Source organism: Ochlerotatus camptorhynchus, unplaced genomic scaffold, assembly GCF_037179485.1.
Source record: "Ochlerotatus camptorhynchus isolate MF236.1 unplaced genomic scaffold, CSIRO-AGI_Acam_v1.1 ptg000251l, whole genome shotgun sequence".
NCBI lineage: Eukaryota > Metazoa > Arthropoda > Insecta > Diptera > Culicidae > Ochlerotatus > Ochlerotatus camptorhynchus.
This window is the reverse complement of record NW_027040741.1, coordinates 2,005,505-2,029,998: the sequence shown is the minus strand read 5'-3', so window position 1 is coordinate 2,029,998 and position 24,494 is coordinate 2,005,505. Positions and strand designations below refer to the sequence as shown.

The window sequence follows — 24,494 nt, the reverse complement described above, 5'->3', positions numbered from 1 at the left end:
AAGCTTCCGTTCGTACCCCTAGGCACAGACCCTTCTACTTTTTTGTGGTGCGTTACTGGTATAAGATCTACCACCGAACTCTAGTCGTGACAATTTCAAACTAGGGAATCAGGATTTACCAGTAATCAAAGGATCACATTTTAGTCCTTGTTACTTTTTATGACTTGATAATAGTGACAAGACTCGGGTAGTGACCACCGCGCCGTTATGCATTTCTATATTGTATATTCCAAATTAAAAATATTGTTTATGTTCATAGATTTCACATAATCCTTTTCCCTTTGTCCTTCTCCTTTTCCTTTCCCACTTCTCTTTCCAAAAAGCGAGTAATGACGCAATAGCCATAAGTCCCTGCATAAGTCATAAAAGGCTAGGACAAGAGTTAGTGCTCATGGCCCAACCGTCAGAAGAAAATGGAGCATCACTTAACCTTTCTAGCTCTGATGCTTCCAACGACCAACCAATCATATCATTACCAAAATCGGAACGTACGGTACGAGATGTCAACGTTTCATCCATTCATTGGAATCTGAACTATCGTGTTTAAATCTTTGATTTAAACTGGCCCGATGTTTTCTGAACCATCTTGCCCCTTAAATGCTGCACAGTAGGCCTGGCCGTTTTGATATGTGTGACGCATCTTCGATTTGAAACATATATCAAAAAGACAAGAAAAATGATGTAGATGCTTTCAAGATCTGGCTGTGTTGGTGTTAGATTAGATTAGAGACAAAGTTGGTACGTAAAAGCTATGAAGACGAAAAACAAATCTAGTTTTTGTTTTAAGGAATCAGAATTTGAAAGGCGCTGTTGGTATATGAAAAAAACCTGAAACCGTTTTCGTTACTTGGCACATCTTTTCAGTATGATAGACCCAGTATTTTCAGCAGGGGCTTTTTGTTTTTGTACCCATATTATTTAAAAAAAAATGTAGTTCCAGTTGGTTGTAGAGATTATAGATTAAAGATAGGCATTGGCGAAGACAGAGTTGTAGGGAACTAATTTAGCTTGATGAAAAAATAATATACACTGAAAATGTTTTTTTTTTCGTTTTTTACAAAGAAAAATCAAAAAGAAACCGAGGGGGGCGACACATCTAAATCTCAATTTTAGATGCTCAATAAATCTCACACTAGCGAATAAATCTTCGAAAAATCTTCTTTCATTTCTCGCATCTACTTGCATCGCGCATCATCTTTTTGCAGGAAATCATTAAAATCGTGATTAATCTTCTTTCTATCTACTCAGCGTACGCGTAGCTAGCCACAGCAAAACACAATATTTCTTGCATCGTAGATAGAGTCGTCCCCCTCGAAAGAAACCATAAAATTCAAATAACTAAACAAATGTATTGTTGATTTTCAAAGCAGAATGAAGTAACTTTTAATAAAAAAAAACTTTTTAAAACAGCACCTTTTGAGCCGTTTTTGAAACTTTGATTATTTAAAACAAAAAGTATAGTTTGAAGACATAATATCATTATCAAAATCATTTGAAACCATAGTTTTTTTAAAGCTCTATAAAAGATTGAAATCATAGTGCTCATATTGATCAACTTTCTAAATGTAACCGTTTTAGAGATATTTCAAATTTAGTTTCATCATAATTAAATAATTTCAGAAAATATGCCCTTTTCGTAGTAAATCATGATTCTCCATCAGCAATGATAAGAGACACACCTTCAAATTATCTTTTGACACTTGAACGACCTGTTTAAAATTTACAGGCATTTAACACTTTTGTTTTATGTATAGTAACCAACACAAGTCAAGTTATTTCCATTCATTTTGGCTTAAAACATGGTTTATGAAATAATAAGATATTATGAAGAGCTTTGAGTGGGTTGGTTTATTTCCTTTAAATTCCGTTATAATTGCTTATCTTTTGACAGATACGCGTATTTCGTCTACTACTTGCAGACTTCATCAGTGCCAAGTACTCAACACCACTGAAGAATCCATCTTTTATCTACGAGTTATACACTAATCAATAGGTACTAAAAAATCAGCAGGTATCCACTGCCATGTCAAAAGTTGCCTAACCAGGTATCTAAATTCAGTTTCCAACAGGTAGATACATGCTACGATGTGTTGTTTTAGGTAGCATGCTAAAGAGTCTAGAGTATCCGTTTCTTTGATCTCTATTAAGCAATGTTGATGGATTATGTTTAAATATTTCTAAACTTTCAGCTACGTCTAGTTTCCAAGGCAAAGATACAGTCCGCAGGATATTAATGTTTTCCTTAGTCAAATTGTGCCCCTTTGTAACGATATATTCTGCAACCTTGGATTTAAATTCATAATGAAGTCCTTTATCCATCTCTTTGTTAGCCTTTTTTACCTCTGCGATGTGTTCCTTAAACCTTGTTTCCAAAGTCCTTTTCGTCTGACCAATGTAGATTTTATTGCAATCTGGACAAGATATTTTGTAGACTCCGGCTTTCCCTAAGACATTTATTGAATCTTTAGTTGATCCTAACAGTGACTTCAGCTGATTTATATTAGATATTATGATGATATTTTGTATGTGTAAGTATAAAAAAAAAGATTGTAAAGTTTGTGTTTCGCACATAAAACCTGGCATATTTCGAATAGAAAAACGTCAATAACTCTTGATCGGCGAAAGATATCGACAAGCTCTGTGGAGCAAAAATTTGCGCCTTTAAAAGATCTAAAATTTATTTCATGACATCTTTGCCGAGAATTTTTAAATAAGGAAACTAGAGCAAAACAACTTTTGCTCAATTCAAGAAAATAGCTCTAATTCATCCAAAAAGTTTTGTTATCAAAAGTTGCTTGAAATTAGTTCGGCTATAACTTTGCTGAAGAATATATACCTTTATTTCTTCAAACAATAAAGTTAGATTTTTGATTTCAATGATCATAAGAACCACCCTAGAATTCATTGTCATATATATGAGGGCCTATCTATAAGGAACATCTTTGTACAAGAGACTTTTAGTCTACACAGCAAAAAAATAATTTTGATATCACATCAAAGTGGATGCACTACAATCATGTCGAAAATTTCATGTAATTTTTATGACCACATAAATAAACAAATGCAGTAAAAGCAGCGTAATGTCAGTTCATGCATTGTATTAATGATAATTTTGTCCTTTTTAGCAAGTAATATTACACCATATTTTCGACATGATTGTAGTGCATCCACTTTGACGTGATATCAAAATTATTTTTTTGCTGTGTACAATCTCAATTTCAGGCTCAAAACGTATTCTTCCACCTAAATCTGCATTCTGGACCACAGTCCACTGGTAAGAAGACATACAAATCTCCATATAAAAATTGATAGGAGGGGGAATAATATCAGGCATAACATTTGATAACGGCACAAAAGCATTTGTAAACAAGCTTTATTAAGGCCCTTTACACGCGAACCAAAGTACGCCCACGCAAACCAATACCACTTTCGGAAAGGTGATAGTTGTCCCTATCCGATGATGTTGGCCTTAGAAAGTTTGTTTACAAATGCTTTTGTGCCGTTATCAAATGTTATGCCTGATATATTTATAGTTCACTGCCTTCGACCACATGGTCGTACAGGCTGCTTAAAATAACTTAATCCTATTCTTATAGACTAATTTACTAATGTTGAAATCAAATACTAGGCAGACTTCATTGAATGATCAGCAGCACGCGTTTAGTGGATTATGTTGGCCTTAGTTGGTTTCATTGGGTTTGATGATTAGCTAGCATGTAAGCACACATTCTGAAATAAACTGTTACAGTCGATGTTACCGGTTAAAATGTCGAAGATACAAAACCTCTGGATTATCAACCGTCTGCTCTCTAAAGTTTGCATTCCAATAAGTGTACACCGTTGATCGTAAGGTGGTAGGTTGAAGGGATCAGACCCCGTAAAGCGTACCTGACGAAGCGTTTCTGAACTCGTCCGATTTGTTGGAGTCCAAACCTGTATGGTATATTCTAGGATACTTCGTCAAAGTATAAACGTCGTCGAAATGAGCTGTATTACGGCGTATGAATCCAATGTGTTCATGAAACCGCAACTTGCTGTCAAGAATGACTCCTGAATCCTTGATCGAATTGACTCTTTCCTAAGGTGAGAGCATCTGTATGTAGTCGTTTACAATTGGAGACCAAGTGCGCGTAAATGTGATGACTTTACATTTATCAACGTTCGTATGCATTCAATTTTCCTGGTACCATATGGACAGCCGCTCAATGTCAGCTTGCAGAGCACAGCAGTCCAGAGGTGATTGTATCGCTCGAAAGATTTTCAGGTCATCCGCATACAAAAGGGGTATTCACAAAGCGCATCGTAAGCGTATACACCCTCGTAAATGCGTGAACATCCATGACACTCCAATGGACCCTGATATTTTTACGATAGTGTATAAGTTTACCACGCGCATAGTCAATACCCCTAATATCTCTTCGGAGCACATAATATTGCAAAGGTCATTTACGAATAACACAAAGATCAGGGGACCTAAATGACTTCCTTGTGGCACACTCGACGGAATTGCAAGCTTAACGGATCAAGCACCATGAACCTTAACGACAACTTTACGGGACAATAGATGCGATTCCAGCAGATTTATGATCCAAGATGGTAGACCAAAGTAATCCATTTTTAGAATGGCGAGTTCGTAGGGCATTTTGTCGAAGACTTTCGAAAAATAAACATAAATAGCGTCCACCTTGCCTTAGATGCATATTCAGGCTAAAAAAGTGAACGACAGCCTAAAGAAATCATTTGTGGACTTTATCGTTCATTTATTTCCCGGAAATTATTGTTAACAAGCTACAATTAAATAAAAATAATTTTTCCCCATACAATTTTACGCGCTTCACTACCAGTCCCCAGAGAGCCAAAAAATCAAATTTAAGAGAGCTCACGAGCTCAATCTCTCATCATGCCATATATTTTGATAACACTCTATTTGTGATTTCCCACTCACAGACTACGAAACAGAGCACCTGACACTGCAAAGCATGTCTGGTACAGAGATGCCAGATTTACAGACATGTTTTTGAATTTACAGACTTTTATTTTTTTCACAGACATTTTTTTCGTTACAGACATTTACAGACTTTTTAGTTTTTTCACAGATATTTACAAACTTTTGTAATCAAGGGAAAATTTTAAAATTTATTTTGTTACACTTTTTTACATCTTTAATCAAATTACATGTGCGATGCATGTTGCAACATCCATAAGAAATTCGCGTGTTTTCAAATCCACCACACAAACGAGCTGTCACTGCTATAGACACTCATAGGTCCTGTCAATGTGCTGCCATGTTGTATCCAAAACGAACATTTTTCATATGATGATTTAGAAATTTCGGACACAGTTGTGACATCACTCATGAAGTTGCAACTCCCTGTCTGCTGTATCAAGTGTGAAGTTGTCTAGTTGTATGTTGTATTGTTGTATGGTTTGTGGCAGCTGTGCTCTTGAAATTTTGAGGTGATAGTATAGCGCATTACATACATTATAGGAAGTACGGAAACGCATATGTCACGAATGGGAATCCTCCGATATCTCCAAGGTCATTAATGATTTCCATCACTACCTCAACAGACTTTCCCAATCTCAGGCATCCGGTGAAGATCAACATCGGTGGCACCTATCGTTTGGTCTTGGGTTTGGTTACGTTTGGCCATCAATTCTGTTGCCTAATCTCCGGGTAAATATCGTTGCTTCTAGAGTTTGAACATGCAACAATCACAAAAGCAGGCGCTGTAATTATTTTGCAAAATGTTATGAATATGTTGCGTTTCAGCAACCCTGATCCTGATTCATCAACATTTTTTGAGCACGAAGTGTTTAGAATCGTACTAATAAGCTTATACATTCCTCATTTGAGTTGAATATCTCACTAAGATGTGCTCATTCCCCCGCTGCTGGCGTGCAAAAGGACCAGTACTAAGTAACTAACGGAATTCCACACTACATGGCATATAAGATCAACTCAATCAGATCAAACTCTTGAAAACCTAGTTTACTTGTAGAATGAGTAAAATTTTCCGAGCCTCATAAACCTTTTCGAATATAACAAAAAGCGACGAAACATTTACTCATTTACTTCTACACACTCAAAGAATAAATCACATATCCAATGGAAAACATTCATTAGAATTTCACATAATTTTCATGTCATATCATAATTGGGAATTGTATCACAAAATCATATGAACCTTATGTGTCAAATGAAATTTAAGTGATTTATCATACATACCTCATGTGATCACATGAATGTTATGTGAAATTCAGATAGATATTATTGGTTTTGGTAATGAAAAAATATTATGTGCATTCCCAATTGAAACTACATGAAATTTTTTTTTCCGTGTACTAATTTCATATGTACATCGAGATGCTTCTCATATTAGAAAACAAATACCTGTAAAAGCTCGGGAAGTTTTACTCATTCTATGAGTTAACTACGTTTTCAAGAATATGAGTGAACTAATCTCAACTTTGAGTTGACCTCATTTGTCGTGTAATCGTAATTTATCTTTTATTAATTGCTTTTAACGTATACGGCGTAAATGGATGCATTCCCAATTCCAATTAGGTCCAATTCGTTAAAAGCAGGTCGAGCAAAAATGAACATGACTTTTACAGACATTTTAAATTTCGCATCTTCTTCCCTTCGTCACACGCAAAACTTCTGCTTATTTTATGCAGCCCAATTACAGACATTTCTGAAATTCACAGACATTTTTCACAGACTTCTGAAAAAAATCTGGCATCTCTGGTCTGGTTTATCTATAGATGCATTTCGATTAACACAAAATATAAAATGGTGGGAAATCCTTTCGGGGCGGGGCTTAGAAAGTATTTTTTGTGTAGAATATGTAAAACAGAAGGATATTCAGATGTTAATCTAACTGCATATTTAGAAGTACCATACATGTTTTGACCGCATTGCCATCTGTTAACAATTAATGGAACTAAGTATTTACGTACTTTCTGATAGAAACCATTAAGAACAGCAGTGACATCTGAAGGATAATGAACGCAGAAGCACGGTAACATGATTAATTTACCGTTAAAGTCCTTTTCACAATATAAGGTTAACATTTGGCTTCTGACCGTTGTATTAGCCGTATATGTAAAAAGGGCAATTAGTGCGCTTGTTCATTACTTGGGCAGAGCTGTGATTTATCAGAAAACTTTCCTTTACAAAATGTCTTGGTCAAACACACATGACTCATTCCAACTGTAAGTCATGATATAATTTACCGGAACCATTGATCGACTTCGGCGCAAGTTACTCTGTAATTCATCGACCAAGATATAATCCTGCTGACCCAGAGAAGTTGAGAGCATAATTGCTTCCGATATATTTTTTCTTTCCGCTGAATTCAGACTACGAAACCGCTTTCGTGAAACACGCATCGCGACTACCGATGTAATAAGACCTTCCAGTAATGATTACTTCTCTCATTTATATGGGAGGGTGTCGGGAAAAGATTACTTTTTATGCGCATGGTCAACAAAGCGCGCAAATTTAAACAGCATGACGCTATAGCCAACTCGGATTTTTCTACTTCTCTGATGGATAATTCCGACTGTGCCACCTGTTGGATCTATTTTGGGTCATCTTGTCTCTTGTATGTGCTGTGTAGGTATTCGGGTAATCGACAAACGTAATATCCTTCAAGGTGATGTCGAATTAGTCATACGTTGGAGGTTGCTTCACAATGACTGGCGTGAACAATATGATACGTTACGCCTATAGTGAATTTTTTTCTATTTATCGTCAGCAGTCGCTCGTTAGCTGGCAACATCAATGGAGTGCACAGTTCGAAAAGTAGTGTAAATTTCTGTTCAATATGATGCACACAAATGGAGCGTCATATTTCATATAAGTTTACATTATATATCATGTAAAGTTCTAGCACAATTCATGCAATGTAGCAAATATTGTATACAAATGTCCATCTTTGTAAACAATATTGTTTACAAGTTGCTCGGTTGTGTGAAATTAAATTTAAGTTTACGTGAATGAATGTTTACATCACAATTAAAATTCAGAATTTTTATCTGTGTGAAGGGAGCTTGGGACGATGGCTACATTCAATTATCCCTAAGGTGTCGAAGTTTGCATGGTTCAAAGGGTTGGACTTGAGTCGAGACTTCATACGCGTGATGTCTCGTCTCATGTCCAATCACTATTGTCTAAACGCTCACTTGTTCCGTGTGGGGTTGGGAGACAGCAATCTCTGTGAATGTGGACAAGGTTACCAGGACGCTGATCACATCCTTTGGTCTTGTGCGGAGTATCGTGGAGTCAGATCACATTTTTATGATTCCCTTCGGGCTCGAGGTAGACAACCTAATGTTCCAGTTCGGGATATTTTGGCTAGACGCGATCTGGAGTTTATGAAACTCATATATGTTTACTTTAAGGATATTAACCTTAGATTGTAAGTTTGATTAACCTTGTGTTTAGTTTGTATTTTGTACGTTTGGGGTTTTTTTTTCAATGTTTGTTTCCAAGATGAATAGAAATAATTTCATGCTTTAGGATTAATTAAATAGTTGTATCGTAAACCACATTTCAAACCTCCTTCTTCCCTTTTCCCATCCAAAAAATTGTAAATCTCCACTAACCTCGAGACAACCGCGAGTACTCGGTCCAGTTCCTTTAACTTTAAATTTAAGACAGTAATAAGGGGCTGTCCATAAACTACGTAGACAGTTTAGGGGGGGGGGGGGTTGACAATTATCCACGGCCCATACAAATTTTAAATTTTTTGTATGGACAATTGTCTACGCAGGGGGAGGGGGGGTCAAGAATCCCAAAAAATTGTCTACGTAGTTTATGAACAGGCCCTAATGTATAACGCAAAGAATAACTCGGCTCTGTAAAGTTTATTCGATTGAGCCTGTACAAATAAAGTAATTATAAAAAAAAAAATATGATACGTTATGTAAAAAGTAAGACTTTAGCTTCTCAAGCCTCTGTAACAAAATCGTAACAAATTTTGCACAATCATTGTTATTAAAATTATTAACTCTTACTATGATAGCCAAGAAACAAAGGAAATCGATTTTTTTTTGGGAATTCATCCACCTTCTTCAAGTATCTGTTATATTATGTTATATGTAAATATATATATATTATAATTAAAGCTGACTGAAGATAGGTTTGGAGTCCTGCCAATCAAACTGCAACAAAAACTGAACACTGCACCATTTCTCTGTTGCGTTACATAATACATAAATGATCCTATGACTAAGTCATTGACATGAGCAACAGTTGCGAGTTATCAACGTGATTTCACAGATGAAATATCAACAATACCACAACAGCACAATTCGACTGGTGACTTGCAACGTCATTTCGCAAATTTCAATTTCTCCCGTCCGCTAAGAGCGACAACATCTGCGACGCCAGCCACCGCCCATCGAGTCAAACGATACCGAAAAAGGAGTGAAAACATAAAATTGATTCGCTTGCGCATATTTGAAAAGGCCATCTAAACACAGTCCAACAAATTTTGATCAGTAATTCGAATATTTCCGAAAAACTATCTTCGTCATGCTGGCTGCCTGAAGCACAAGAGCGAGCGTTCACCTCCCGCTGCCTTGCGAACCGTCGTCATCGCCAATCAGTTCCCCCGGTAGTGCTCGAGCACATGGCATACGGTCACTACAACTGCTACTACTATGCCTCATATCACATTTCTGTTGCTGCTATCGCGGAATGACGACGGTTCCCGCGCCGCGACACCGGAATGTCCGATTCGAACCAATGACTAAGCTTGTATATCAGCAGCAGCAGCAGCAGCAAGCTCACTCTCTCACACAGCATCTGATCAAAGTTAAGGCGGAAAGAGCGGAGTCACACTCTCGCACACGACGGCGTGCAGCACTTTCTCTTAATTCCAATGCGATGATTAATAAATAAACATATATGCGCGAAACCTGAGACCTCCGCGACCGGACGATATTTTGGACGCGCTTCACAGCAAATGCCGCCCGCAGGAACGCGTTGAATTTTTCGGAATTAATATTTGCGAATGTTTGAGCGACACATCGGTGCTCATATGGAGGACGGTTCGTTCGGTCGTAATATTTTGTGGTGGTCATATTTTGTAACACATTTGATACATTAATTTAAAAGGATACTTAAAAATATAGTTAACCTTTATATCATCACGTTCGTTTCAGGTTTTACGTATCTGTAGGAGTTTGTGAATGTTGATCATAATGCATTCAGATTTCAAAAATATCGCTTGTGTCGACCATTTTCAGAAATATTCAAATGAATTTATAAAATATGTAAATTTGCTGGATATTATTGGACAAGGAAAAGAAATCACCGTTCGGTCAAACTCGCCTAACATCTTTCATTCATGTGCTTTTCACTTAGTGGGGGTTTGGGAGCCCCAGGTTGAGAATCGAGGTGATAGTGGCCTTAAAAAAATCTTTATCGGAATTGTTAGTCTTGGGAATATACATCGTTTAGGTTATAGGTCTTTAGTGTATAACAACTGCTCCAAACAGGTGGCAAGTATTCCAGAATACGAAGGGGTTGTCCATAAACTACGTTGATCTCCGTCCCCGAGTCAGCATATTTTTATATGTATGGATCGTAGCTCCTGAGCAGTTCCTCGCCAAATAACGAATCGGAAAAGGTCGACCTTCTCAGATCTGCATAAAACTTTGCATAAATAGTTGAAGATGCTAATTTCAAATAACAGACTCAAGTGGTAATTTTTATACGATAGATGAGGAGATGAAAGTATAGAGTTGATAGTTCCGTTTAGAGTACACGGCAGTGTGAAAATTGCATATAGAGAGTAGAAAGCGAGCTAGACAACTTTTTAACAAAGTTACAAATCAGTTTTATCATCTCTCTACCAAACTCCCCCTTTGGAGAGGGATGGTGAGGGGTGTCCCCCCTCTCCCCCCGCCACCACTGCCCGCTCATGTACCAACGATGTGTTTGAAACAGCTCTACCGATTTTTACCGCACTCCAGTTGTTATCTGAAGGAAGGCATCCAGTCGTACACAGTTCGAAAAAGTAGTGTAAATTTCTGTTCAGTATGATGCACATAAATGGAGCGTCACATATCATATAAGTTTACATTATATATCATGTAATGTTCTGAGACATTTCATACAATGTAGCAAATATTGTTTACAAAAGCCCATTGTTGTAAACAACATTGTTTACAAGTTGCTCGGTTGCGTGAAATGAAATACAAGTTTACGTGAATGAATGTTTACATCACTATTAAAATTCAGAATTTTTATCTGTGTAGGTTTTGAAATTGCAGCTATGGTTACCTCTACCATGGTATGTACTCCTATGTGTGTGCATAAATGGTTGTGTTTCACATTTTTAAAAAAATTCGGCCATTTTGGATGTTGTATTTTTTTATCAAAATGGCGTCAATAAATTGTAGTACGCAAATGACGTCTGAGAAAAAAGTTGTTAAAAATAAGGCTTTCCGAGAAAACACAATATTTGAAACATTTTAAATCGCTATCTGTTCAAAAACTACATGAAAAAGCTAGTTAACAAGTAGTTTAAACATATGATCAAAAGTTGATACCCTACAAGTTTTGTAAATTTTCAAGTGTCCATGGTTTTGAATACTCCAAAGGTTTGCAATTTTCATTGAAATATTAGCTTAGCTTAGCTTAGACTGACTGCACATATCAATGGTTGCTACTCCGTGATTGATCAAAATCAGTGTAATTGTACAATGAATCAACTGAATGGGGCTGGGAGTGACCGTCCATTCTCATTGTAAAAGTTTCAGTGACTCCATATTTTGTAGATCAATAACGGTGCCAGCCACGTTCCTTGCAATCACGTGGGAGTAGGGAAGGAATATTAGAGTGACCTTTGTTGTTTGTGGGTCGTGTTTACCTCTGCACCCCAACAAAAGACACAAGAAAGGAGATTTTGTTAGTAGGTTAGGTTATCTTCATTAGCGAGACTTTCAGCCAGAGGCTGATTCATATCTCATTTTGTTAGTAAGTTGGGTTCGTTGGATCAGGATTCACCTTGATAAGTGATGTGACCATGGTTTTAAATGAATCAATTTTATCATGCATTATACTTGGATTTGCCTGAAGCCTAAACAAAATGGTGGATCATTATAATATAAATCTGAAGACGTTCCATCATCGAAAAGCTGAAAAGAAACTTAGAACATGAGCATGAGCAAAATTGACCGCCCGCGACTGCCAACACAAAAGAGCTGAAAACCAATTCAAACAAATCAAATCAACAGACAAAACCAGGGTGAAAGCTGTAAGAGTGAATCATTACAGTATAAATCTAATGATGTTTATGCTATTTTCATTAAAATATTGAAGATATACTTATTAAGACGTTTCAGTTTTAACACTCTTTCAAATATTTACTCCAAATTACTAAAACAAATTTATCCCGGAATAACTTTACGTTTACAAACAACTTTGTCTCAGACGCCATTTTCAATCAGAAGTGTTACAATTTAATAAAAAATGTCAAAAAGGCTTTTAAAAAAATTTAAAGATAGAAAATGGTCGAATTTTCGCAAAAATGTGAATGATCGCCCATAACACATAATTATGCAATTTTTTTATCAAATCGAGTCTCAATTTTTTTGTTTATCCCATTTGGCGTGGAACTGGTCACCCATCAAACACCCCTTAACTACCTACGTAATTTATGAACTGCTCTAATGCCTTCTTATATAAATTATGCGTAGGGGGGGGGGGGTTAAATCTTATAATCAAACTGATCCAATAGTGCTGAACATCGCGAATATTGAATGCTTTTCATTTAAGTGTTTTATAAAGGCACCATCGATATACCGAACAATCATATGATATTTGAGAGAAAACAAGTAATTATATCCCATTTTAATCCATTTTGCATTTTGTATACATGAAAGATATGTATTTTGGTACAATGTGCAGTTTCCATCAATGTCATTTCTATAAATATTAGACACATTTTTCTCAAAATGAATTAATTTTAATATTCAAAAATTTAAGAGAAAAGATGAGGAGAACAAATTAAATTGTTGAGAAAAAATGGCAAAACAAATTTAATTAAATAGACATTTATTTTGCTCATAACTTTTGACTCAATGTGACAGCAATATCTCAGGAACTACGCGAATTACTTGTTGACATTATATGTTTCTTATGTAAAAAAAAAAACATTGTGGTACCATCAAAATGAAAATGAAAACCATTTTGACAACACCGTACAAAATTAATAATTTCAGATTTCGGTTTCTTGTCTAATTTTCTTATGAAAATAGTATCTAATGCTATCCGTAGCTTCATTCGTTCCGATGATATTAACAAAAGAATGTAGTGCTTACTCTAATATCATGAACAATAGAAAATGCTCCCTTGGAACGAGGGGTTCTCCGATCGGTACCAACAATTAGATATTTATTTATTTTTTAATTTAAAGAGGTGTGATTTCTGAGTACATGCATCAGAGATCCTGAAATCTTGACTGCAGATTCATCAAATAGGGGAATTTACGTATTCTCGGCAACCTAAGCAGCGACCTTCTTTCTATAGCCTTTTTTCTCTAAAGAACGCACACATATGCAGTATTGGTTTGTTAACAATCTTTTGCTGCCAACTGCTCTAACAATTTCAGTCGAAAGAATTGTCAAAAACTGTTTTGAAACGCTTTTACAAAGCTCCAATCTTCTCTAGTGAGAGCGAGTATTGTCGGCAACCGTTCCATTTGAACTGCATGTAAATCTGCTGTTCTATTATCGGCAACTCGAAATCAGCTACAATTTGTAGTGCGTGTGTTTCATTTCAAGAAAACCTTGCTAGATTACTTTTTCTCAGTGGTAAAAATATAGTCAAATTGAAGCTGAAAGCATAAAGAATCGTTTGCATGCATTCAGCGAAGTGTTTTCGTAAGAAAATCCAGTGAAAATAGTGTTTTAATTTGGGTTGCCGAAAATAGTCTGGCATGCCGAAGCCGTCATTTCCCCTATTCAAGATTTATCTGTAATGTTTTGGGCCTGATTGATTAGGTACATCGGAAGTTTGAGCAATTTTGGTAAATTTATTATTTAAAGCTTTAAATGAAGTCAAAAATAAATAAATATAAAAAACGTTAAATAGATTTTTTTTTTGCTTCAACTGTACTGAAATACGTTCACAGTTACAAAATGGCCGTTTGTTGGCACAAATATTGGTCTCTAATTGTCATTTAACATTTTTGGGGCTCAGAAAAAAAAAAACAAGGAGTGTTGATATAAATAAAGCACAGAGCGTGAGAACTTTGTTCACGCAAAGTAATTCTCTCGATAATTTCGGTTTTCCTTTTCGGCATTTTTTTTACGGTGATAGGGTATTTCCGTTCTATCGATCAATAATAATATCGATGATTTCACCGTGCACAAATCAATAATAGGTTTGTTCCGATGCGTTAGTTCATTAGCTACAACATAAATCCTATTAGATCGCATTGTATGAATATGTACGCTCATTGTTCTCAAAACAAAAAAAGCGCTCCTAGCGAATCCCCTTTTTCTACGTTTATCCGTAGGACGAAGAAAATCTAATGGCGTTTCAAAGCGTTATACCCCGTTCACATTACATCCTATATCACGTAATATAGGCTGTCTTACAATGAGCACTCATACATAGGATTTCCAGTAAAAACTAGATGTATGAGTGCTCATTGCAAAACAGCGTATATCACGTGATATACGCTGTAATGTGAACGGGGTATTAGAAAGGAATTGAAATTCGTAGGACGAATTTAGAATAAAGAAGCAGTAATAGATTTTCTACAATATCTAAACAATTTGTGGCTCTTTATCAAATCCAATTCCATACGTACCGGAAAGGTGAATACATTTAGAACTCTTTTTTGACAGAAATATTCAATCTTTTGAGAGCCGTTCAAAAAAGAGATGTAAAGCGCGGGTTGTACTTGGTAGGACAGAAATTAGATCAAAACCATATTAAAAAATTGAGATTTTGTATTGAAAATTATTGATTGTACTTGATTTTTCATGGTTTCCATGGTTTGTAGATGGAGGCCGCAATGTGTTGCTATATTTTTCCTTGAAAATTTAGGCTTTTTTGTTTTGGGTTTTTACTCAATACTCCTATGCGAATAGACTACCATGCGTCTCCATCAATTTATAGTGACTGTAACATGGTCACGACGCATGGTAGTCTAGTCGCATAGGAGTATTGAGTAAAAACCCAAAACTTGAAAACTTCAAAAAAGTATAACTCAAAAACGAAAACATAGCAAATAGCTGATTTTGTGAAATGTGAAGATTTTATATTGCGTTGTACGGGGTGACCCCGGCGTAGTGGTTAACATCCATACCCCTCACGCCAAATTCACGAGTTCAAATCTCACCCCCGGACAAGTCGCGAATGACCCATAAAAACTATAATAATAAAAAAAATGCGTTGTATAGGTGTTATAAAACAACAATTTTGTCTGGGTGTATTGGAATATTGTTCACCGGATTTTTAATAAATCATCTTATTATTACATTACGAAATTTCTCGAAAAAAACCAAGAAAAAAAGACTATGATTACTTGCGCGTGTAAATAGTACTTATTGGTGCATTAAAAAATTAATAGTTCAAGCCGTTTTTGGTAACTTTGAAACAGCTAACTGGGACTCCCAGTCTGGGACCTTAGCCACACTGCATATTTTCCACATGGTATTGCTTTTTCAGATATTTATTTCTGTTTAAAGGATTAATTCCCAGAAGAAGAAAAAGTTCCACCGCAGCTATCAAATGAAGAAGAATTCAAAGAATCACTACAATTTGTCAATACACACTATGTTTTTTTTAAGTACATATTCAGCTCTGTTTTATACTGGCAGTAGAACTTTTACAGCTGCTTACTCTACGGTAGCAGCAGAACGGAAAATTTTCTTAAGATCCTCAATACTTCTATATCAACCCTAACAAAATGTTGCAAAATGCTGCTTCACTCTGGACTTCAAACTGTATACATCTAACTCCAAATTTGCGGTTGTATTTTTCCTACGAGATGAAATTTAATCAAAGTTTGATGCAATTGGTCCCAAAAAATTATAAATATAAAACAATGGTGCACACATTTGTTTTATAAGTTTATCACAGAGATAGAAAATTGAAAAAATGTTCCCACACAAATTTAAAGAATTGAACAAATGTACGCGTGGAGTTTCTCCACTTCTCCAAATTAAATTGTAAACAGCTAACATATGGCAGCTTCAAATTACATTTTAGGATAAATTGTTAGGTGGCAGGTAATCGCTTAAAAAATCGGCAAAAATGTGAACTTTTTTATGCAAACGTTAATTTATGTTATGCTGTGTGAAGCAAGATGATGAAAGTTTTTAACGCTAGCTATATAATTATAATTAAAGAACGTAAATCGCTAAGGCAATACAAAGACATGAGTTCAAGAGTGCTAAAAAGACATTGAATAATAAACCACGTTAGAATTATTTTAAATGAATTGGCTATCCCCTTGATCTCCTTTCTCATTTTACAGCTGGTATAATCCATTTGACGGATCGATGGGATCGATTTTTGATAATCGTGTTCCACATATGCTATGTGCTAGGGCTGAAAGTCTCATTAATAAAGAATCAAAAAAAAAGTTGCATTCTTGTCCTCTGCGTGATGTAGGAACCGCTAAATTTACAGCTTTTTCCGTACTGTTTAAATACAGCTTTGCGACAAATTCCTTGATACACTGTAACAGCCCATAATGAACCCCTGGGGTAAAATGCCCACTTATAGAAAAAACAACGATAACTTGAATCCTGATGAATGTGGGCGTCTTAGTGGAATACCTGCATAAAGATAGTATTAGTATAAGACACTGAAAAAGTCTGCACATTGTAGACGAAATATGCGTATCTGTCAAGGATAAGCAAATAAGGTAGTGGAATTAAACGGAAATTTCAAATCCTTCTCTCTCTCTTTATAAACGATAACTTCTCCTCAGATGCATTTTCCGGGCAACGGATTGTGTTTGTTTTCAACTGGAGGATCACAAATAATTCCTGATCATAAAATCATATATTGACCTACTGATTCCTTTAAAAAATAGCATTTTGTGCAAAATATGACACAGTTTTTGTTAAACTCATCGACTACAAATTAAGCTTTTAACGGCATATATCGCAAAGGAATGGAACGAATTCACTTTTCGTATATTTTTCAGATGTTTTACTTCATGAATCACAGTTTAACACTCTATTGAGACCGTATTTCTGATGTGACATAAAGGAATAATAGTTCGAAATACCACCTTTGCATTTTCTACTTGGTTTGTCTTTATCATACGGTGTATTTTACCCCAATCTTGTGGTGCGTTTTGGCCATTGTTGTCGTGCGTCTTGCCCCAATGTTGTGATGCATATTACACCATGAATCACGCGTTTTGCTCCGCTATCATTTTGAAATAGATTTAAAAAAAATACCTTTGAAAATCATGAAAAATCATCGTTTTATAGTTCGAAAACACTCGATCTTAGTAGAAAACATCGTAATGAAACATACACCATTACTTTCTCCTTGATTTTAGCTTCCATACGCCAGCAATTGACGATTTTGCATAAATGGTGCGTTTTGCACCATCCTACCCTACATTACCATAGCCGCTGAAAACAATCAATGGATTCCTCTTCTTCTTTCCTCAAATAATTTGTAGCTCATGGACATCACATAAACACATTTGAGCAATACTCCTTTCAAAATCTGAAAATCGAATCGTCAAACAAAGTTGATTATTGAAATCTCATCGTAGAAAATATTTTTCAAGAGCTATAGTTCAAAACTGGAACATACCATTATGTCTTGAATCCAGTATATTCCCGAAGGAATGGAAAAAATCTTACTTAATACCCATATATAAATCAGGTAAAAATCCTATATATAAAAATAAAACAAAGAATAACTAGTGCACAACACGGCTTTTTTAAAGGCCGTTCAACCACCACAAACCTTTTGGAATTTGTGGACTTCGTATTAAATGCAATGGACAGAGGTAACCAAGTAGAAGCTCTATATACAGACTTTAGCAAAGCGTTTGACAGAATTGATATCCCAATGCTGATTTTTAAATTAGAAAAAAATGGGAATTGAGATGGAGCTCCTCACCTGGATTAAATCGTATCGCCAGCAAATTGTAGGATTCAACGAGAAAACATCTAAGCCAATTCATGTCACGTCAGGGGTTCCCCAGGGTTCGCACCTAGGTCCCCTTCTTTTTATTTTGTACATTAATGACGTTTCTCTTATTTTAAAAAATATCAGGGTGCTTATATAAACTGATGACATGAATCTATTTTTAGAAATAGGAAGCGATAACGATATGAATGTGTTTCAGAATGAAATACATGTTTTTTACAGATGGTGTAGTAAAAGTTTATTGAAACTAAAATTAAAAAATGTAATCTTATAACGTTCAGTAAAAAACTAAACAAACAAAATCTTTGTATTACATTAGGTAATAAAAATGTTGAAATATGTGAAAATGTAAGAGATTTAGGTGTTATTCTAGATTCTAAATTGACATTTGTGGACCATTATAACACAATAATACACAGAGCAGGCAATATGCTTAATTTCATAAAACGTTTCGGTCTCCACTTTAAAGATCCTTTTACAATAAAATCACTTCACGTTGCTTATGTGAGGTCAATTTTAGAATATTGTAGCGTTGTTTGGTCACCCTACATGAAAGAGCATGAAGAACGAATAGAGTCAATCCAAAAGCAATTTTTATTATATGCACTACGTAAGTTAGGTTGGACGGCTTTTCCTTTCCCGTCATATGAAGCACGTTGCTTGCTGATCAGCATTCAAACATTGAAATAACTTCGGGATTACGCAAAGATTTCTTAATTAAACAATATCATTTCGCAACGCATTGACTCAGCTGATCTATTGTCAAGGTTAAATTTGTATGCACCTTCCCGACAATTACGCAATCGACAGTTGTTCGCAGTAGATCGCCATCGGACCAATTACGCTAAATTTTGACCGGTAAATCAGATGATGACTTTTTATAATCATCATTGTAAAATGATTGACCTAAATATGCCCTCAACAGAATTAAAAATACATTTCAGAAGCCTGCGAAGTCATAGAACATAAGTCCTAATGTTAATATGTAGTCTACGATTTGATTGATTGACGAATAAATAAATAAATTATAGGAACGAATATCCATAACTGGTACATCTACATTATTTTGAATAGCAGTTACTCTGCCCATAAGTTAATTTATATGATATTTTAAAACTCAATATCCAATATTGAAAAACAGATATAATTTTGATTATGTTCAAAAAGCACCTTACACTTTTCGACACGTGTTTAAAAAAAATTGGCAACGCACGATTACAACCTAATTTTATCTGATCACGTCCAAAACTTCACTATTATCTGGAAAATCTAAGGAGTTTAGGATTGCAAAGTTCAGGGCACAACCAAATTTAAGATATTTGAAAAGTGTTGCAAATCGAACCCACCCTGTATTTTAGTTCTGCAGCCAAAATTACAGCCGAATTGTTCATTATAGACCAATGTTACAATACACTGATCCCACAATTATGGACCATTTCCATTTAATTAACAAGCTAGACTGCTGATCCATAATTGTTTTTGGCTGATCCATAATTGTGGAGTCAGTGTACGTCAAAGTTGACCATTTGGGATGAAAATCTAACTGCGCTGATATTACATCGATATGCCCTCGACTCTAAAATTTACTAACGTTTGGAAAAAGTTGTCATTATTTTTAATAAGAATAAAATTATATGACCTTCATATATTTATTGAAAAAAAAAACATCTTTCAACAACCAGATACGCGATTATACCAGATTTGACCCTTCTCCTTTAAGTCACATAGGCCATGGTACATGCCAAAACTTTTGCAAATTAGAAGTGTGTGTGTGTATTCCATCTAACCCCCACTGGCCGGCAGCGTTATTATGGAAGAACTCTCTCTCTAAAATGTCGCATTTATAGTCATTGTAGACAGTTTTAGTCCGGGAGTTAGATGGTGATAGCTCTATTGCAGATCCAGCAACCCATTTCAGAATGTTTGTAAAGACACGAGGTTACTTTCATTTACAAAAAGTCCCGCATGTATATATTACCTCTATCAATTGGATATTAATATTGAACACTCGCTTCCAGTTTCTTTTTTTTTCCTTTGGTTTGTTTTTTCCGTCGATCTTGTTTTCCGTACCAATGCTACCGACGTGCCAGGAAGGCAGCTCCCACACCTGGACCCTACCTATCGACCCATCAACTCATGAACCGGGGACCAACGGCTTTACTTCCCTTCCGAAGAAAGGCGTGATCAGAGATGTTATGCCTCAGAACATCCCGGCGGCGCCGACTGGGATTGAACCCAGGCCTGCTGGGGTGAGAGGTAATCACGCTTACCACTACACCACCGGCGCCGTTAACCGCTTCCAGTTTCAAAATGTTCTTTTGAAACCCTGATACATATTTAGTTTATTTATTTATTTATTTATTTTTTAAATTGTAAAAAAATATTTGGACTGGTCACACCGTGTTAATTTGATCCTAAAATCCATGGGTTCCGTAGTTTTATTTATCTCCACGTTTTGCATCGCATTTCGTGGTTCACCGGGATGATCTGTAACAAACCTGATTTTGATTGCACTTGCTCATACATATCCTCCTTAGCACACAATGGATCCTCCTCTACCGGTTATTTAAGAACACTTTCGCGTATATGACTTAACCAACTACCGAACACAGGATATGGTGGTAACAAGTGACATTATTGGAAACATTTACTTAAATTCAACGGTCGTAAGGGAAAATTCTAACCAAAGCAAAAACGTGACAGCCAAAACGAAAATCAACCACTCTTGAGTAGAGCCTACTGCGATCCCCCAAACTTTTGCAAATTATAAGTAGTGCCATAACCTGAGTTGCCTTGCTCTTTTTCTTTACACGAATTGCTCGTTTGTTTATAAATTTTCACTTAGAGAAACTTCGTTTTACTTTATCCAATTGATGTGGAGTCAGTCCAGAGCTCACATAGAGTAGTTCAATAAAACATTTAAATTCAGACCATCTTCTTCTTCTTCTTCTTCGCATTTCAAGCTTATCTCAACTTAGTGTTCTAAATGCACTTCCACTGTTATTAATTGAGCGCTTCCGATGCCTGTACCATTTTTGCATTAGTATAATTGTGTGACAAGTCCAATCATACTCTATGCCCAGGGAAGTCGAGAAATTTTCCAACCCGAAAAATTCCTAGACCGGACCGGGAATCGAACCCAGCCACCTCCAGCATGGCCTTGCTTTGTAGCTGCGCCTTTACCGACTGAGCTAAGGGAGACCCCAAATTCACACCAATGAGTCTTTTAATTGAAAGTCCGAAATGAGCAGCGATTATTTATCTTCTAGTTTTTGTGACGCAAAAATAAGAGCACCTTTTCGCCCGAATACAAATCTATTGTGTTTAACTCATACTCTTTTATAATAGAAGCTTCAAGATTAACCATGTTTCGTCAAGATCGTTAATTAAGAGTTATTAAAAAATGAGCAATTTGTGCGCAAAATTGAGCTTACCAACCCAATGGTGAACTATTGCTCTTTAAATTCAAAATTCATGAAAAGTAAAAAGAAATTCTATAAATTTCAACTACCCAATTATCTTATTATTGATGACAAAAATTAAGCGTGTAGAAGACCGGTTTGTTAGAATGATCATCGCATATTAAATATGTCGTCTTATACGGATCTAAAAACTAGAATAAGCAAAAAACTAGACGCCTAGGCGTATCTTGATTTTTGTATTATAGGCACTTTAACACATTTTAGATCATTCGTTACTTGTCCTGGGATGAGATTTGAACTCATGACCTTTAGCGTGAGAATTAAAATTGTTCTTCAATTTAATTTTTACCAACATAAAGACAATAGATTCGCAATGCTTGTTTTAAGAAGCTATCATTTGATTTAAGGGTCCACATTTGCCATAATTAGTACCGAAATGGTTTGTAGTAAATGCAGCTCGATTTTGTAGTTATCGATAAGGTACATATACATATTTAATTTTGAAAATAGTTCTACTGAGTTAATACGATGCACTTTTTCATTGCAAGGATATTGATGAGATGACGTGTCGTGTTGAAATCTTATTGCTTTAATTTTTTAAATGCAAATTCTAAATGTAAAATCTTAAAGGCTCGAATTTAGGGCACCTAGTCCACAAATCCGGACACCTTTAATAGTTTATTATTAAGTTTCAAAGTAGACGCAATATTTAAAGTAACATTAAATGTCCAGATTAACAAACTGCTGGTATTCGGTGCATTACGGAATCAAAAATCACTTCAGTTTAAGTTGCACTCAAATTATAAAATAAATCTATTCTTTAAGTCCTCCATAGAAAATTTAATAGCTAGATTTTTGTAAATTATTTGAAAACCTAAATAAACTATTCAAAAACAAAAATATCATCAGTCAAAAACCGACAAAATCTTGTAATTAAAAAACATTTGGCGTGCAATTATATAAAACCATAAATATAACGTCAAACTGTCCACGTCTTACAGCAAACCAAGCGTAAGCCACCTCTTCAAATACCTATTTGCATTCAAAAAAAAATCTCTCAAATCAAAACAGCTTACCTTTTCAAGGTTTCTTCGGCGCGCAAAAATCTCCTCGCTCTAATCCGCCGTCGAGTCTGAACTTGTCGTTTGCTGACGTTAGACGTTTCTTTTCGCCCGAAAAGGGGAAATCTCCAGTCCTTACGCTTGACCAACTGCCCTGTACGGCTCAGTGTCTGCAGAAATGTTTGTAAAGATCCACCCGAGCGAAACGGGAGAGAGAGACTTCAATTTGTCATCCAGCAAGCGACGAACCTGTTCTTGTTTTCTCGGTCAACTTGTTTTCTTCAGTAGCGTTTTCGATTTCTTCTGCACGATTGATAGGAGGATAGGCTTTCACTGCTTTTCCCACTTGCACGAGTTTGTCATCACTACTTAGCACTTCCTGTTTTTTTTTATTATTATTTATTTTCGCTTTTACTTTGGACCGGGATGCCGTCAGCCTTACGAGACAGTCTTTTCCAGATATTTAAATATCAAATTTTTCGGTGAAATCACGTTAATTTGTTCGAAGCTTAGTGTCAATTCGTTAAATCCAGACCCTTCCCGATTGGCACTTTGGAGTCATTATCGGCTTGTTCGATTTCACCTTCCTCTTCGTTTCTCTTGATTTAATTTTCGAAAACTTATCTGAAATTCATCAGCTTCTCAAGGAAAGCAGCCAAGAGAAAGACGCTAAACTCGGTTTTAATAGTTATCAACCAACTGACACACATTAACCAATATTTTATTTTCCTTAAAAACAAAACCTGTGCAGCAACAGTTTCATCTCTCACTCTCCACTAACTGATCTTCAAAATGCGCCACTCGAGCTCCGTGCTCCGGGGTAAGGTGCGGTGGGATGGGGGGGGGGGCTTAAACGTACTTTCTTTCACCCTCCGATGTGTGTCCACCGTTTCCCTAACACACACACTAAACCACCATCCAAGCAGGAGAGTCACACTACCGAGTGCCACAAGAGATTGGAAGAAATTTTCAAGAGTTGCTTTTAATTTCCTCAGATCACAAACTCCTTCTTTGTCTTGCTCTTCCTCGTCGGTTGCTGCTTTATTATTTCTCCTCTTCGAGACTGCTTTCGCTGGAATACTCTTCCGCTTGAGGTTTTCTCCAAACACCACTAATGAACAACGCTGCTAGGGCTCACAGCTAAGACCTTCCACGTCCGTCCTACTCGACGGCACTAGACAGAATGAAGACGAAGAAATTCCAACGGTCCACCTTTTCCCCCACGGCCGGCTGGTGGTAGATCTTAAGAAAGAAAGTTTTGGGGGCTCTCTCTCTCTCTCGTGAACCTCCTAGATGATGATCGTGCATCAAACGAACCAAGCGCGTGTGCAATTGCGGATGTGGATAAAGAGCCAGAGTGGTGGAATGCTGAGTGTTTCGATCGGCTCTCGGTGTGTCGGTTGAACCCACGAACGACGATAACAGAGCCGATATGATCGAGTCTGTTGGGGCAAGCGAGCACGGTTGGAAATTGAAATTCATTCAATTCCATGACTATGCAGCACCAAATGAATTAGATTCCTTTAGGAGTTTGTGAGATCACATGAGCAAATGTAAACAGTTCATTCGCGGCTCGGTCATATACAACACCTCTTAAATATTTGCTTGGCAACAGAATTCAATTTGTTATGAACTTGCAGGGCTTTGATTTGCAACTTGAGGCTTTATTAAAGAAAGAGCAGGGTTCCTGTCCGGGTAAAAAATGTATTTACTGTCGTCAATCATATTTAGACCTTCGGAGATGAACTACCCGTATAAATGCGAACCATTGCTTGGCCTTACCAAAACTGGTTAAAAATTGTTTGTAATCCCTGCTTAACTTTAACTGAAATGTTTATGGAAGTTTACATGAAC

The 24,494-nt window shown here is 36.2% G+C and overlaps 1 protein-coding gene across 1 annotated transcript in view; it reads right to left on the bottom strand.

Annotated features, from left to right (window-relative positions):
• The window catches only part of LOC135704920 (uncharacterized), a 153,309-nt gene extending 129,477 nt beyond the window's left edge, over nucleotides 1-23,832 (bottom strand). Inside the window, exon 1 of the mRNA XM_065226463.1 lies at nucleotides 22,656-23,832. The gene's annotated coding sequence lies outside the window, so the exon portion shown is untranslated. The remainder of the gene's footprint in view (nucleotides 1-22,655) is intronic.
• Between the last annotated feature and the right edge of the window lie 662 nt (nucleotides 23,833-24,494).